General features: G+C 37.4%; 1 long non-coding RNA gene and 1 gene segment (V, D, J or C); both read right to left on the reverse strand.

The window, feature by feature from the left end:
• Positions 1 to 422: 422 nt before the first annotated feature.
• On the reverse strand, positions 423 to 734 carry LOC308390088 (Ig kappa chain C region, B allele-like). The segment is given in 1 exon: positions 423 to 734.
• Positions 735 to 3,352: 2,618 nt separating this feature from the next.
• LOC308389762 lies at positions 3,353 to 9,968 on the reverse strand. Its single transcript, XR_013970326.1, has 4 exons — positions 9,844 to 9,968; positions 8,101 to 8,133; positions 3,900 to 4,059; positions 3,353 to 3,680 (listed from the first exon to the last, which is right to left on the reverse strand). It is a non-coding gene; the product is annotated as an uncharacterized lncRNA (long non-coding RNA).
• Positions 9,969 to 17,255: the final 7,287 nt, after the last annotated feature.

Here is a 17,255-nt window from a genome sequence, read left to right on the forward strand (position 1 = left end):
CACAAGCTTCTTTCAGCTTTTCCATTAATTTCAAAAGATGAACACATATTTGATTTGTCCCAGATGTTCAGGCCAGATGTAGCCCTGCCATTTTCATCTCCTCCCAGACTTGATTTTTCATGTGTTAGGCAAACAGGTTAATTTATAGTACACAACACTGACATTATAGAACAATTATATTTAAAAATAAGACAGAATGCTTAATAATATGGATCACTGCAAGCTTTATTGGCAAAAGTATGAATCATTAATATGGCAGTTATTAGACACAAGCACATCCAGCTGCTACACATGTCACTGTGTAAGTTACTGTTATCAAATAATTTCATCTGCAAACTTTCAAACTCATATTGATCAGAGCAGCAGGGATGTATCTCCTGCTCCCCCACACTAAGCTCCTGTCTTGGACTTCAACAGCCACTCTAGCCCTCACACCGGTTCTTGCGGAAGGACTTGGACTGCCAGTAGTCATGATGGTTCACCCTGCAGGAGAACACCTCTGCGTTCATCCAGTTCTCTTGGCTCAGCATCAGGGTGCTGCTGCTGCTGTAGTGACTACTCTTCTCTTCTTCTAAGCTCTTCAGGACCCCCTCTGTCACCTCTGTGCCATCTATTTCCCATCTCACTTCAGCTCCCTCTGGAGAGTAGCCGGTCAGCAGGCAGGCCAGTGTGACTGGGCCTCCAGAGAGCTTCTCAGAGGAGGGTTGAAGCAGAGAGACTGAGGGTCTGACCATGGGGCCAGCTGGAGGAAAGATCACAGACACACAACGATAGATTAACCTCTACTGTAGGACAGATAGCTGACACGAGACAGTTATGATCCATGACAGAGATTAACAGGCCTGTGGATTAACTGTATGATGATATTGTGATATAATAGAGGAGAGAAACTTAGAAATTGGAGGATAAAAGGTTTTTAAAAAGTATAAATAATTAGTGAATGTACCGCTGTATTTGTTGTCATGATGATAAAATTGAAATGTGTACAGGAAATATTAAAGTTTGTCATCTGTTTGTTTCACTTCCTTTTCATCACATCAGACTAACGAACTGTAAACTCAACCGTTAAAGTGCATCTGTATGAAAACTAATTCATTTAGTCAACAGCATAAAATGTTATATCCAACATGGTGCCAAACATTTCAGTGGAAGTCATCATATCATATTTTCACTAACAGCTTTACACAGTTATGATACATGACAGACATTAACAGCACTGTGGATTAACTGTGCGCATGACACTGTGATCAGAGGAGAGGAGGTAATAAATAGGAGAACCTAACACTTTAATTAAATTGTGTTTTCACACTCAATTAAAATCTTTGTAAACGTTACAATAATTTAGAGTAAATGTCTTGTTGTTACAGTTATATTCTTGATGGAAAACAAACAGAGCTGGACTTTGTCATCTGTTTGTTTCACTTCCTTTTTACTACATCAGACCAATAAACTATAAACTCAGCGATGAAATCATTAATCTGCAAATAATCAAATGATCTTTAAGACATGAACGATATTATGCTGCTGTTTGTATAAATAAATAAAATCAAAGATTCCTTTTGCTATATTTTCAGTCTCAGATTTTGTGAAAGAAATATTTATTCACAGATAAATACAAAAAAACCTTTACTTAAAGCAGATTAACTCAATACATTTCAATTTTCAGTACTATATAAACACGATATATAAACATGATATACTGTATACTGATATGATAATACTGTATTATATATTTAAACTCTTCTGATACCAAGTTTTCAGTATCAGCCACTATGACCAAACCCAATCACATCATGTAAAACACCCAGAATAAAATTTTGTTTAAAACATTCTGATGACATATTACACTTATAATATAAGTAATATGTAATAGTATAATATTTTGTAGTAATGAGGAGATTTAGATACTTACAGTGAATGATGAGTTTGGTTCCTCCACCAAAAGTCCACCACACCCAGCCAACATTTATATGTGGGGCCCATATGGTTTGGAAATGGGCTGAAAAATGGGCCCCATATAGGATTGTCCGCGGGTTCCGTAATGGCCCCATATTAAATGCCCATATAGGTGTTATGTTAGGAAAATCTGGGAACTAAATGGGCCCCAACTGGGAAAAGTACACAGAAACCCACCTGGGCCCCATCTTTCAAGTTTTTGTGGGTACCATGTAGGCACCACATAGGCTAAAAAGTGGGTTTTAAGTGGGATTGTCCGCAGGTTCCATAATGGCCCCATTTTATAAGCCCATCTCGGTGTTATATTGGTAAAATCTGGGAACTAAATGTGCCCCAACTGGGCAAAGTACACAGAAACCCACCTGGGCCCCATCTTTCAAGTTTTTTGTGGGTACCATGTGGGCACCACATAGGCTAAAAAGTGGGTTTTAAGTGGGATTGTCCGCGGGTTCCATAATGGCCCCATTTAATAAGCCCATCTCGGTATTATATTGGTAAAATCTGGGAACTAGATGGACCCCAACTGGGCAAAGTACACAGAAACCCACCCGGGCCCCATCTTTCAAGTTTTTGTGGGTACCATGTGGGCACCACATAGGCTAAAAAGTGGGTTTTAAGTGGGATTGTCCGCGGGTTCCGTAATGGCCCCATTTTATAAGCCCATCTCGGTGTTATATTGGTAAAATCTGGGAACTAAATGGGCCCCAACTGGGCAAAGTACACATAAACCCACCCGGGCCCCACCTTTCAAGTTGTTTTGTGGGTACCATGTGAGTACCACATAGGCTAAAAAGTGGGTTTTAAGTGGGATTGTCCGCGGGTTCCATAATGGCCCCATTTTGTAAGCCCATCTCGGTGTTATATTGGTATAATCTGGGAACTAAATGGACCCCAACTGGGCAAAGTACAAAGAAACCCACCCAGGCCCCACCTTTCAAGTTGTTTTGTGGGTACCATGTGAGTACCACATAGGCTAAAAAGTGGGTTTTAAGTGGGATTGTCCGCGGGTTCCATAATGGCCCCATTTTATAAGCCCATCTCGGTGTTATATAGGTAAAATCTGGGAACTAAATGGACCCCAACTGGGCAAAGTACACTGAAACCCACCTAGGCCCCATTTTTCAAGTTCTTAGTGGGTACAACATGAGGAAAACATGAGCTAAAAAGTTGGAATGGCATTAGCAGTGGGTTCTGTATTTGCATCTTATTTCTAGTTTGAATTGACTAAGTTCTGGCACTGAGTGGGCCCCATGTAGTAAAACAGTCACAAAATCAATTTTTCAGACGGCTAATACGGGTTCTGTGACACAAAGACACCAAATATATTAAAGCTGACCGCAAACAAAATCTAGTTTGTAAATAAAACCATTTCAAAAATCACGAGGGTACACAAAACAACATTTTTCACATTTATTTTGTCCAACAACTGTGATTTTACGTAACTGTATTCCAAAGTGCGTAAACGTTTAAAAACTAGAAATGTCAAACTACAGCAAAATTCCTTAGATATTTGGAACTGTAGCAACATGGGGAAAAAGTCAGATGGAAAACTCAAAAGCTTATCTTGAATCAGCAGGGTTTGTTTTTTTACAGAGCCGTAAGTCTATTTTGTACCCTTGCAGCCCTCGGTCCTCCTCTGTCTTTAGCTCCACTGAACCACTTGGACAGAGCCTTCTCTGCTTCTTGCAAGTTGACTTTTGATGTTAAATAATTCTTCAGTGCCTCTGCAAATGAAGAAGAAGAAAAACGGGCAAGCCAAAGTAAAGTTAATCTTAGCTTACTTCATTTGGTGATGATTTTCAAAGAACAATGTTTATTTCACTTTATTGCCTCAAAAAATATATACAAATTGCATGATAACCAATCTCAGTTACACTTTCAAACACTTTATTAAAAAAGTTTAGTTTTCTAAAGTTCAAATGTCTCAAGTGAAACTAACTTACCATACACAACATTAAAAAGACGCAAATCTCTGAACTTTTTTTCCCCATGTCGGCCAAGCATGTTGTACTCCACAGCCAGCTCAGGTGATATGAGGAATTTCATCATCCTTCTTGTGGCATCGTCTACACTTGTTTCCCCTGTATCTGCTACCATGGCAACCTGAGGGGAACATACAAAAAGGACAGATTAGATACTGGCATCTGGTTAGGATGCCTCCCTGGTGAGGTGTTTTGGGCACGTCCCACCAGGAAGAGACCCAGAACACCCAGGACATGCTGGAGGGACTATGTTTTTCGGCTGGCCTGGGAATGCCTTGGGATTCCCCCGGAAGAGCTGGGCCAAGTGCCTGGAGAGAGCGAAGTCTGGGCCTCTCTACTTAGTACCGGATTGGGTCGAGGGGCAGCAGCCTAAGCTTAAGATAATGGACCGGAATGGAGGATAAATGGACACTTTACATATTACTTAATGTTTACTGTGTGGTGATAAAAAAAAAAATGGTAGTAAACACAAGCTAAACTAAAAAAATTAATTGCGCTTCCTTAACCCTTTATCCCCAATAATGTTACGCAGGATAACTGGTAGGTCTGGTAGGTTTTTTCCTCTACTGTATACTATATGAATGTAATCAAGGATTAATAACAGAAAGAAAAAAGAAATTGAAATTTTGCCATTTTTACTAAAGGCAATCAAAATGTACATGAATAAAATATTTAAATTAGTCAATTCAAATTAATAACTCTAAAACACTGAACAAAATTAAGTATTTGACCCTGTGGTTTATTTTCGGACATCTCTTTTCTTCTAAAAGTCCAGGCGTGTTGGGCCCCTGGCAGAGCTCAGGTTTGACGAGACAGGTTTGGAAAAACCTGTCGCTGGCGACTTTTTGGGGGCTAAAGGGTTAAAATAAATAGGAATTGGCCAAAATTTGTATAAACTATGAAATAGCAGAACAAAAGTAAAAAAAAAAAATCTTTATCTGTTATCAGAATCAAATATTTGATTAGAATAAAAAATTTAACTTTCTGGAAGATTTCTCGTTACATCTGTCATAAAAGTAACAACATCTCAGAAAAGAAACATGATAGCAACAGAAAAATATGATAGCAGTGTGATGTGATGGTCCCTGGCCAGATTTTTACACATATTATAAGCCCTGTGACACAAAAACCACAGAACTCTGACACGCACAGACTGTTTTCCTTCGTGCTAATGAAGAAAAATGCTGGTCTGGTATGTAAAAGGGAATTTATTCTTCCAGGACCTGAAGCTCCGTAATGCAGCCCTCCAACAGCCAAACCTATCTGTTCTCTGATTGTCTTGATGCATGCTCAATCATCCAGGTAAGTAAATCTCCAAAAGTTGATTCTGTTCATCTGGACGTAGCGCTTGCAGCATTTTCTCCCACTGAAAATGCTACGTCCAGATGAACAGAATCAACTTCTGGAGATGTTCTCTGATTGGATTGTTTAATTGGTGATTGACATGAAATTGACCAATCAGCTGAAAGGAAGAAAAATAGGGTCAAAATTTGGATGTGTAAGTATAAATCCACACACAGCCAGGAAAGCCGAGCGCAGAGTTGTTTGTAGCACCAATTCAGCCAGAGTGGAGCCAGATGGATTTTCCATCCATCCACACTGTAAAGTCTATAGACCAGCAAGTGATAAATTAACAGTGTTGTTGGTATTTTCTAAAACAGTTGTATGCAATAGGAATTGCTGTTTATAGTCCTCCTGTATATCTGCATGTTCCCTCCCAATTAAAACCTGTGATAATGGAGATTCAAATTCATGTCATACCTATACCAACAGTTATCAAGTATCCAGATCGACCTTTACTGATGTGCTCTGTCAGTGCGCCCCAGGGCAGCTGTGGCTACAATGTAGCTTGCCATCGCCAGTGTGTGATTGTGTGTGTGAATGGGTGAATGACTGAATGTAGTGTGAAGCGCTTTGGGGTCCTTAGGGACTAGAAAAGCGCTATAAAAATGCAGGCCATTTACCATTTAAAGGAAAATTGTTATTTCCATGTATTTTCCTGTTCTGCCTTCAACTTTGAGGACTTCCCCCCACATTTCTAGTTGTGACAGTGCACCTACAACAAAAAAAATCTGCTGTGATTTACATTTGTTAAAAGAGCAATTTTGTAAAATAGTCTATTTTTGTATGCACAGTTTACAAATCTGTCCTGTACAGCATGGACTGATTGCATGCTAAAAAGTTGTTGCTTAAAAATAAAACAATAAATTTTTAATTAATAACATCAGCAGCAGAAAGCCTTGTTATTAATTAGATGTACAATTTCTATAGAATACGAAACAACTCAGTTCATTTTTGATCATATCAATACCAGCATATTACACAACTATGGGATTTTCGTCTCTTTTTAGAAAGCCGGCTCTTTCGGCTCCCAACCGGCTCTTCAGGTTGTTTTGTTGCTTTAATTAATTTATTATTAACAACAATATAAAATTATGAACAAAAGGAATTACTAATGTAAAAAAAAGAAACGTGGTTTTATTTATATATGTTTATATATAAATATATATGGTGGCCCCTAGAGACAAAGCATGTACAAACTCCAAAACCCATTCCTAGCGTCAACTGAACTTCCAAAACAAAGCTATCTAGATCACTTAATTTACACAATTGAAATCATATGTGTATTTTTTGTGTATTTATACACAAGCACTCATATATATTCATAAAAAATTCCAAAAGCTGTTCATTTACCTGTTACTACCACACACCAAATCCGGTCGTTGGTACTTCCTGGCTTGTGTAGCCACTAGGTAACAAAATCTCAACACTGTGCCTAGCATCCTGGAGCACTTCTGTTGTGTTTTGTACGTGCTTTGGAGTTTGTACGTGCTATGGAGTTTTTACGTGTTTTGGGGTTTGTACGTGCTTTGTCTCTAGCAGCCACCGTAAATATACTTTTATTTATTCTCTCCACATAAAATGTAATAAATAAATCATATAATACAAAAAAAACAACTATTTACATTTCAACTTTTAACTATTTAAATTTTCAGCTTTTTCCTTTTAAACAAATTTAAAGTGAAACAACACAAAACACTGCAAACCACAACACAATTAAATATAAATTATAATATGAAAACAAACAGAAGATGCACATTCTCTGTCATATGGGCCTGCATGAATAAACTTTCTGAATCCTTTATCATCCGCAATTGAAAATAGTTGTGGATGATTACTATACCTTTGTAATGTGACGTTGTTGTCCCTGGCTCTCTTTCTCTCTCTCTCCCTCCTGCTCTGTTACTGTGCTACTGCGTGTGTAACAACCGCCCCTCCCCCCTCTTCCCAGCGCAAAGCACAAGGCTCGCGTGCAGAGTGAAGCGGAAAAAAAGTGCGAGAGAGAGGGTGAGAGAGAGAGAAAAAACACGCTTGTGTCGTTCACTTCAAAGAGCCGTTTCGTTTTGACCAACACATCACTAACAACCATGATGAAAAACGCTCATCTGCTTCCATCACCATCAGCTGATTAACATTGAGCTGCTGCAGTCAACACCATCAAACTAATTTAGTGTTTAATGTTATGTTATTGAATGCTTTTATTTTTAAATCTTTACCAGCGCTTAAAGACTGTAGATGTTCACACCTGGTGTTAGAAAACCGAGCTCACAGCAGTATTTTTTTTTATAACAGGAAATTTTAATTTTTATTGGTTACCGTGTTTATTACCACTTTTATCAGTAATGTACTTCCTATAAAATATGGATTTGATAAGTTACCGGTTTATTGAAATCAGCTAGTGAACACATCGATCACTTTATTGAACTACACGCCTTACACTCTTGTGAGCTCTGGTTACTAACAGCAGGTGTGAATGTTTGGAGTCCAAAACGCAGATAAAGATTAGAATAACAAGGCAATGTAAAATCAGTTTAATGCAGTTGACAGTAGCAGCTCAGATGGAAATCAGCCAATTGTGAGGAGAGCAGAGGACCAAAACTGTCAGAGTTGTGGGTCAAGTGAAGAGAACACTGTTGGCATTATTGTTAGCATAAAAGATGAAAATTAAATAAATGTTAAATTTTAAAATAGATCATTGCCTCCTGTGCCTAAATAAATATATATACTTAATACCAATAAAAAAAAAGGATGCCCCAAAGACCATCACTTTTCAAAAATAATAATAATAATAAGTAATACAAATAATATGAAAGTTACTTACATGTCAAAGATGGTGCTTGTGATCTTGAAGAATCTAAACGTGATAAGGAAATGAAAGAAAGTGCATGAGAAAATACAAACATTTTTGTTTTTTCCCAGGATAATTCAATATAAAAGATTCTCTTACTAATGCACAAAATGAACAGTGTAATTAAAAGTTTGAAAGGCACTGCATGTGTTTATATGATAAACTGACTAATTCAAGCAGCAAACACTAGCAGTGCAAAAATGTATCTAACTAGCTGACAGACTTTAAAGTCACAGGAAGATATATCAAAATGGTGACTTATGCCAGAACAAATGACTTGACAGACATAAATCCTAAATTCCTTTAAGTAAAAAAGGAATTACTTTTTTATAAGTGGTCCCTAGTGGTTTTCAAATTATTACATGGCTTGTTAATTTTTTATTAAATTATTAAGAAGCCAGATGAGTTCAAAACATTTACAAATTACTATAAAGCACTATCCAAACTTCAAATCAAGTGGCAAAATCTCCAAATTAAAAGTACTCGCAAACTATAAAAATTTGATTATACTTAAAAATATGCAAAAACTAATTTAGTGGAATTTTTACCTGCTCAAGAATACATTGAACATGCAATATTTAATTGAAAAGAACAAAATTTGTGTACTTTTAGAAAGGATTATTAAATATTTGGGGATACTAGACATAAAGAGGGTCTCGTACATTTACGGGCATCTAATTTCCTGGATTTAATGGTTTAAAAGTTTAATAGGTCTTTGAAGTTGATAATAAAATTGAGTCCATTATTAGCAAAAAGAATTTTAAAAAAAAAGAGCAAAAAAATGCTTAATATATAATAATTGTTTTAAACTTAAGCTTTGTAATTGTAGCAGATTTCATTATGTCTGTAATTTTTTATTTAGCCCCACAGTAGTAAAAGCCATAAATGGGAGTTAGATTTATTACTAGTATTTTACACAGCATTCAGCTATAATAACATGTTCTGCATTTTCCTACTTCACCATCTGATCTGAACAGCTGCACTCTCTTAATTAATTAATGACCTAACATTTCTCAGTAACCAATAACTAGATGGAACAGCACAGTATCTAAGAGAGTGATCAGACAGTGTTTGAGCTAAAGATGCTGTGTGTTTCTTTTGGGGGCTTTTTACACACTGATCCACCACCGTTTTCCCATAGTACAATGCATATCTGGTAACATTACCGTATTCAGATCAGAAAACCGTTTCAGCTGCAGGCATCTACTCCTGTAATTTAAACAATCACCTTGCTACACTGCACATGAATATTACGTAACATGGTATGACTAGCTCATGTTCAGACATTTAAGATACTGTTCAGCCATTTTGTTTACTGGGTAGTGCATAATGGCCGAGTTAGCTGAGCAGGAATCCACTAAAGCCAAAAAAATAATATAAATTTTTTAAATTAATTACAAAAACCTTATAGGAAAACCCAAGAAACAGTTGCAGAAGCACAGAAAAAAACTGCCGTGTACGTTATAGTGTGTAAATTCAAAAACTGTATAGAGAGAATGGTGCAATGAAAACAGAATAAGATAAGATGAACTTTATTGAGTAGAATATAGGCAGTAAGAGTTTTTTAATTAACTTTAAATTATGTTTGCCAAAGACAATGCAAACATACCTGCTAGCTAAAGATGTTATGCTTCTCCCCCTTATACCGTTTAGGACGACTATAGAAAGTTACTAAAATAACCATTGATGAAAACGTATCAAACTTTAAGTATTTACCTTTGTCATAGTTTTCGATTCTTTGGTATCCTTTTGTCCTCCACGTTCTTAAACACCAGGGAGAGAAAAGGCGCAACAGACGAAAGACCGCGAAGACTAGACGCTAGGCGGTGCAATCTGCTCCTCCCTCTTTTTAAACGAGCCAATAGGAGCTGCTCACATTAAAAACAACTTTATTTAAAAAGTCGTTTTACACCTGATACAAAAATTTTAAAAGTCAAACAATGCACAAGTTTAAAAGAACAATTTTATTTTTAAAAGTTTTTTAAGCATAGGGATGGTTAATATGTTTTAAAAAGTAATATATAATATTTATCAAAAAGTGTCACCCAAATCAACATCATAATAAAAATATAATTAATAAAAATATAATAATGATAAGAAGAAGAATAACAGTTTACCTAAAAGCTCTTCTAACATTAGACTGGTTTTGAAAAGTTTCAATAGTGTCAATACACCATAAGGACAAGGGAGTTTCACAGTTGAAGTGTGACTGCTTGAAAGACCCCATTCCCTCTCCTTTCCACTAGTTCAAAGAAAATATAAATTATTTCTGGTTATATAATTTGAGGGCACAAGTTTGAAGAGTAACATTTTAACAGATCGGTAATATACTTCAGGAGCTTTACTGGATCTGATTAACCAAAACTTCCATCTTCCATGTAACTAACTGTCTTTTCTCTAATACAGTAGAGTGTGTCTGATCTACTAAAAATCCTCAACTGCATGTTTGCTCAAGTAAATAGTCTTAATTGTTTGAACAACCAGTAATCCTTAATTTGCAAATGCCAAATCTTGATTTTGTCTGTGTAATTCACTTTTATCTTAGGTTTTTTATTCGTATTTTTTGCTTTTCTTTTTTTCTACTCTTGTGTCCGTTTTAATCACTTATTATTGCTGCTGTGACAAGTGAATTTACCTAAGAAGAATCATGAAGTCCTTATTTTATCTTATGCCTCACCATGCAGCCTACCATGCAGAGTTCACATTAAGTACATAAAATGAAATCTAAAATTAAAAAGTAACCAGTTTCAAACCAGTTATTTGGAATAGTGTGCAGAGTGTTTTGAGTAACATTGAATGTTCAAAAACACCAAAGTTCCTATGGTCTCACTTGACAGCTGGGTTGTAGTGTCTGATAACACATAACATCTTGAGGTCTCAATGTGGACTTTGAGTACATTTGCTAGCCAAGGCTAAATACTGAGAGGGTCAAAAATGAAGGGTCAAGAACATCTGACTGTACGTAAGGATAGCAAAAGTGATAGACTGAGGTTGTGCCAAATATGTTAAAGTTAGGGTGATTTCTTAGAGAATGGTACCACATGGGTGCCGTCTGCAGGTTATAAAAGAGAGTTATGTTCATACTTTCTTTTGAGATTATTTTTACAATTTGACTTTCAGAACTCCCTGGGTTGTGCGCAATCTGTGATGGGCTTGTTTGGAATAAATCCTCCTTTATTCAAATAACACTTTCTCAGGCTCTTCACAGAAGAAGAATCCTCACATAAGCATGTGCTACCATTTTGAACCAATGTACACATTTACCATCACTAACCCAACTAGGACCTACATTGGATGCCCACCCATATGGATTTGATGTTAGAAACACAAGTGGGTCCCATATATACTAAACAATCTTGAGCCCATGTAAAATATATGCCCATATTAATTTAACACAACCCATTTGGGGCCCACATAGACATGTTTTCAGGGTCTGACTTGCATTTGCCCATGTGTGACACATATAGTTTGACCAGGTGGGCCCCACCTATGTCATCAGTACCAAAAAATATATACCGATTACCTCACTTTGCCCCACCTGGGGCACACAGCAAATGCTTTTCTTTAAATGACTGTGTTTGCCCATGTCTAACCCAGGTGAAAAACCCAAGTGGGTCCTACGTGTGTTTCCCATTTTGAAACAAGTGAAGTGTTTCCCATGTTTGACCCAGCCAGGACCTACTATATGCTCCCACTTGGTTTTGCCCATATGGCTTTCATGTGAGAAACCCAAGTGGGTCCCATATATACTAAACAATCTTGAGCCCACATAAAATATGTGCCCATATTAACTTAACATAACCCATATGGGGCCTACATAGACATGTTTTCAGGGTCTAACTTGCATTTGCCCATGTGTGACCCATATAGTTTGACCAGGTGGGCCCCACCTATGTCATCAGTGCTAAAAAAAATATATTGATTACCTAACTTTGCCCCACCTGGGGCCCACATAGACATGTTTCAGGGTCTGACTTGCATTTGCCCATGTGCGACCCATATAGTTTGACCAGGTGGGCCCCACCTATGTAATCAGTGCTAAAAAAATATATTGATTACCTCACTTTGCCCCACCTGGGGCCCACATAGACATGTTTTCAGGGTCTGACTTGCATTTGCCCATGTGCGACCCATTTAGTTTGACCAGGTGGGGCCCACCTGTGTCATCGATACTAAAACATATATTGATTACCTAACTTTGCCCCACCTGGGGCACACAACAACAGCCTATCCTTAAATGACTGTGTTTGCCCATGTCTATCCCAGGTGGAAAACCCAAGTGGGTCCTACATGTGTTTCCCATTTTGGACCAAGTTAAGTGTTTCCCATGTTTGACCCAGCTAGGACCTACTAAAAGTGCTCACTTGGGATGGCCCATATGGGTTTAATGTGAAGAACCCAAGTAGGCCCCATACAAAAAGCCCAGTTTGAGCCCATGCCCACATGGTACCCATCCAGCCCGAGCAAAAACCAGGTGGGGCCCATATATACATGTTGGCTGGGCAGTGATACAAACTCATTAAGTGGCCGTACAAAAACCTCCTGCACTCTGATCAAACATCTAACCCTTGAAAATCTGCTCTTTTCCCCCAGTAAACTTCAAAGTTTACAAGGCAAAAGCATTTGCCATCAAATACATGTAACTATATATATTTTTAAAAAAAAATTATGATCATTTTCATCATTTTTCCTCTGCTGGTTGATCCAAGAAAGTAAAATATATACTTACCAACAAATGTGGCATTTTAAACCAGATGTTAAAAAAACTGCTCTCATCTTTCCTAAACTATTTGTCTGTATTCTGTTAGAATCATAATTATGTCATAATAATTCATTTAGATACCAAACGTATTCCTTCTCGCATTGTTTTGTTGTATGTTGAGAGCAGAGAAATCATTTCCACAGAGAGGAGGTTTTGCATCATCAGCTGATCCTCCCACGAGAAAACAGAAAAAAAAGCTAGTTGCTTTCATGGAAAAAAAATTGTTTTGTTTTTTTCCCCCAAAAAAAGCAGAATGAGAAAACAAACAGAAAACAGAACTTTTTTTTTTTTCATAAAGCTCTGACTTGTATTATGAGTCTGTGGTCTGGGAGAGAGTCCTGTAACTCTCTGTCTGCAAAATACAGTATATAATGACCAATGCTGGGCAATTAATTATATAGTTACTACTTCAAAAAAGTAACAGAGTTTTGCAAACAACAAGATTTTTGCAGCTGTTTACCTACAAATGCAGCCAAGACGTTTTTTTAAATAAACATTTCAAACTATTTACAGAACAATCAGCTGTTCTGCATCAAATTTGATGCCACACAAATTGTTTGTGCCACTCCAAAAAATTATTTCTGTCCACTATGAGATAAAGGAGAACAACAGCCTGATACCTGCAGGCCTGACAACAGGAGGTGTATCCCTCCTGTAACACCTGTAACATTCAGCAGTCACCTCATTGTTCTAACACACAACAAAACTATTGACTGCACTACACACTAACTACACAAGATTTGCGCTAAATGTCGCAAATCTCTCACATCTCAAAACACCGCCGTCACTCCTAAAACTTCCCTCTTCCTAAACAGCTAAATGCCATTTTGCCATATCATTTTTTGATTGGGCGACATGGTACATTTTTCCACCAAGAGGAAAGGCTGGGGTTTTTTTGGTCTTGTTTTTGCTCACAGGCGGAGAGTACTTTTGAGGCTTTCCTTATAAAAGGCCGTTTTTACCGTTTCTTCCTGCAGTAAATATAAACAACGATAGTATTCAGGAAGAAAACCAAACATTGCATATATTTAATTTAAAATTCCTTGTGCTATATTTTCAGTCTCAGATTTTGTGAAAAAAATATTTATTCACAGATAATAACATCTGTCGCCTTGAGGCAACTTTTGTTGTGATTTGGCGCTATATAAATAAAATTGAATTGAATTGAATTAGATAAATACAAAAACGTTAAATAAAATTGATCAAATCAAAGCATTATCTACATTTTCAGTACTATATAAACATTCAGTCATGATACTGTATTATACATTTAAACTCTACCGATACCAAGTTTTCAATATCAGCCACTATGACCAAACCCAATCAAATACACACATTATTTAAAACACCCAGAATAAAATCTTGTTTATATTCTCAGGACATATTTCAAATAGTAATAGTATAATATTTTGTAGTAATGAGGAGATTTAGATACTTACAGTGAATGATGAGTTTGGTTCCTCCACCAAAAGTCCACCACAGTGACACAAACTCATTAAGTGGCCGTACAAAAACCTCCCACTCTGATCAAGCATCTAACCACTGAAAATGATGTTTTTTCTCCTCAGTAAACTTCACAGTTTAGAAAATATTTGGCATAAAAGTGTTTGTGTTCAAATTGCTTTTTAAAAAAATAATTTATGATCATTTTCATAATTTTTATTGATCTAAAAAGTAAAATATACACTTACCAACCAATCTGCCATTTTAATCTAGATGTTGAAAGTTTTGATGTATTTTCCAGTATTTTGTTAGGATCAAAATCATCTCATAATAATTCATTTAGATATCAAAAAGTATTGCTTCTCACATTGCTTTGTTGTTTGTTGAGAGCAGAGAAAACATTTCCATAGAGAGGAGGCTTTGCAACATCAGCTGATCCTCCAGAGAACTGAGAAGGTTTATAGCAGAAACCACAACCACCTTGACTCTTCACCATCCTCATAGGTGCTGGATTGCTGCATTAATGGTCAGGATTACTACTGGACACCTATCCTGCACAAGGCATTCAGATTCATATCTGAATATGAAAATATATATATATTTTTATATTTGTGGAATTAATCCAGAAAGATTTCAGTTGAGTCTGTCCCTGTGTGTTGGCCCTGTGACAGACTGGCGACCTGTCCAGGGTGTACCCTGCCTCTCGCCCTATGACAGCTGGGATAGGCTCCAGCGCCCCCCGCGACCCTGAAAAGGATAAGCAGAAGCAAATGGATGGATGGATGGATTTCAGTTGAAATAATTTGATTTCATCCAGAGAATATCTAGTTCAAAACCATGCAAATTACCATGATGGCACTTCGGTCCATTACACTGGAAACAGACATGTCACCCAGAGTGTAAAACAAACTAGTTATTGACGGGTATACAAAACGGACTTTAAATAGAAGAACCAATTTAATTCCACACATACTGTTAAGTGATTCAGTGATTGTGCTTACCAGTGGACGAATGGGATTCCAATTGAAGATGAGTCCTGTTGAGACTAGTAGTAAAACATATGTTATTTTATGACCATAGTCAATGTAGTTGAATTATGTTAACAGCTGTAGGTCATATATTATCCTTTAGTTTAGATGGTGTGCTGTGTATGTAGTTTAGTTCTCATAATACTTTTGAGTTAGAAGAACATATTCACTTATTAGTTTATTAGACAAGTGTGCATCACTCTGTATCCTTGATTTACTGTCAATGTCTCACACTGTGTTATTGACATTGTTTTATTGCTGAATCATGAAGAGAAAGGAGACTTTGTGTCTGGGAGAAGGGAGATAGAGCACATTCCAGACCCCCACCTTTGGTAGGGCAGAAAGAAACAGGGAGCCAAGGTCAGGAGCCAGTCTCGCTAAGAATTAGAAAAACGTGTGAAGATGCAGCTTTTATGACTCGGTGGGGTCTGTCAGAAGCTATAAAAGTCTGTGAAAGTTGCTACCATTTTGAGACATGCGGCCGAACCTCTGACCGGCATCTCTCCCGTCCGGACGTTTGAATGCTCTGTATTGTTGAATTGTATGGAAATAAATGATTGTTGATTGAGCATATATACACCGAGTATTGTCCTTCCTTCAGCCCAAAGATTCAAAGAATTGGGAGATTTCAACAGTCCAGAGAATCACCAGTTCATACGTACACACACACACACACACACACACACACACACACACACACACACACACACACACACACACACACACACACACACACACACACACACACACACACACGTTAGGCCTTCAGCTTCTGAAAAAAACCCACAAGAAAACAATCAAATACACGCCCTTGAGTTAACCCTACTGCAGAAATACATTGGTGATCTGCAGCTAATAACAGGGCCTCCTTCCAGTGGTGAAACAAAATTAAGAATTGACAAATCAATCATGTATCAGAAATCAAACATGCAGACACCAAATAAATTAAATCCTCAGTTTAGAGCAGTTGACCTATTTATTAGTACTGTCCACCAGGACAAAGACAAGTGAGCTTCTGGAAAGCCTGTCTGCCTGCCTGCAGAGGGACATAACAGGCTTTCATATAAACCATATACGTCTCAAACACTATTATAAAAAAGGCGACTTAAAAACCAGAGTAATGCACAAAGATCAAACATTGCAGGTCACCGCGAAATTCAAGTCAAGTCTTCTTGGGGACACAATGTTCCTGCTTTTCCGGGCCATCGGGGGAAAACCCCCAAAAGTGATTGATATTGTGAAGACTAACATTTTTTTTCTAGCTAAAGCTCAGTGATTGTGAGCAGGTGATAAACTGTCGTGCCAACTCTACCTTTTCTGCTTCACATGAACAGATGTGTGTTTGCCTCCTTAAATGTGTTTTGCATGATTTTATGCCTCACTGCTCCTCAGAGTTTAAGTTCTTCTGCTACTGAGGGTCTGAACCGTTCGTTCACTCACACTGAAAACTGCATCAGGATGATTTTTCCAATAACTCTGATTATTATGTTCGGTTTTCTGAGTCAGGGTGAGAGATTTTTATTTTTGTTTTATTTTTTAATTCTGTCTGTGCTGTTCATGTTTCTCTGATTTAAAAAGATCAATTTGTTGTTTTTCATTTCTCAAGACTAAAATCACTTTATTTTTCATTTCAGAGTCGTTTGCCAATAATTTTCTGACTCAAACAGATAAAGCCAAGTCTGTCCGTCTTGAGGGGACCGTGACCATCAGTGCCACAGGGAGTTCAGATATTGGTGCTGATCTCAGTTGGTACCTTCAGAAACCTGGAAAGCCTCCCAAACTTCTTATATACTGGGCATCAAATCGCTTCTCAGGAACTCCGTCTCGTTTCAGTGGCAGTAGATCTGGTTCTCAGTACACTTTATCCATCAGTGATATTCAGGCGGAAGATGTTG

Source organism: Rhamphochromis sp. 'chilingali' (assembly GCF_963969265.1).
Source record: "Rhamphochromis sp. 'chilingali' genome assembly, chromosome: 21".
Taxonomy (NCBI): domain Eukaryota; kingdom Metazoa; phylum Chordata; class Actinopteri; order Cichliformes; family Cichlidae; genus Rhamphochromis; species Rhamphochromis sp. 'chilingali'.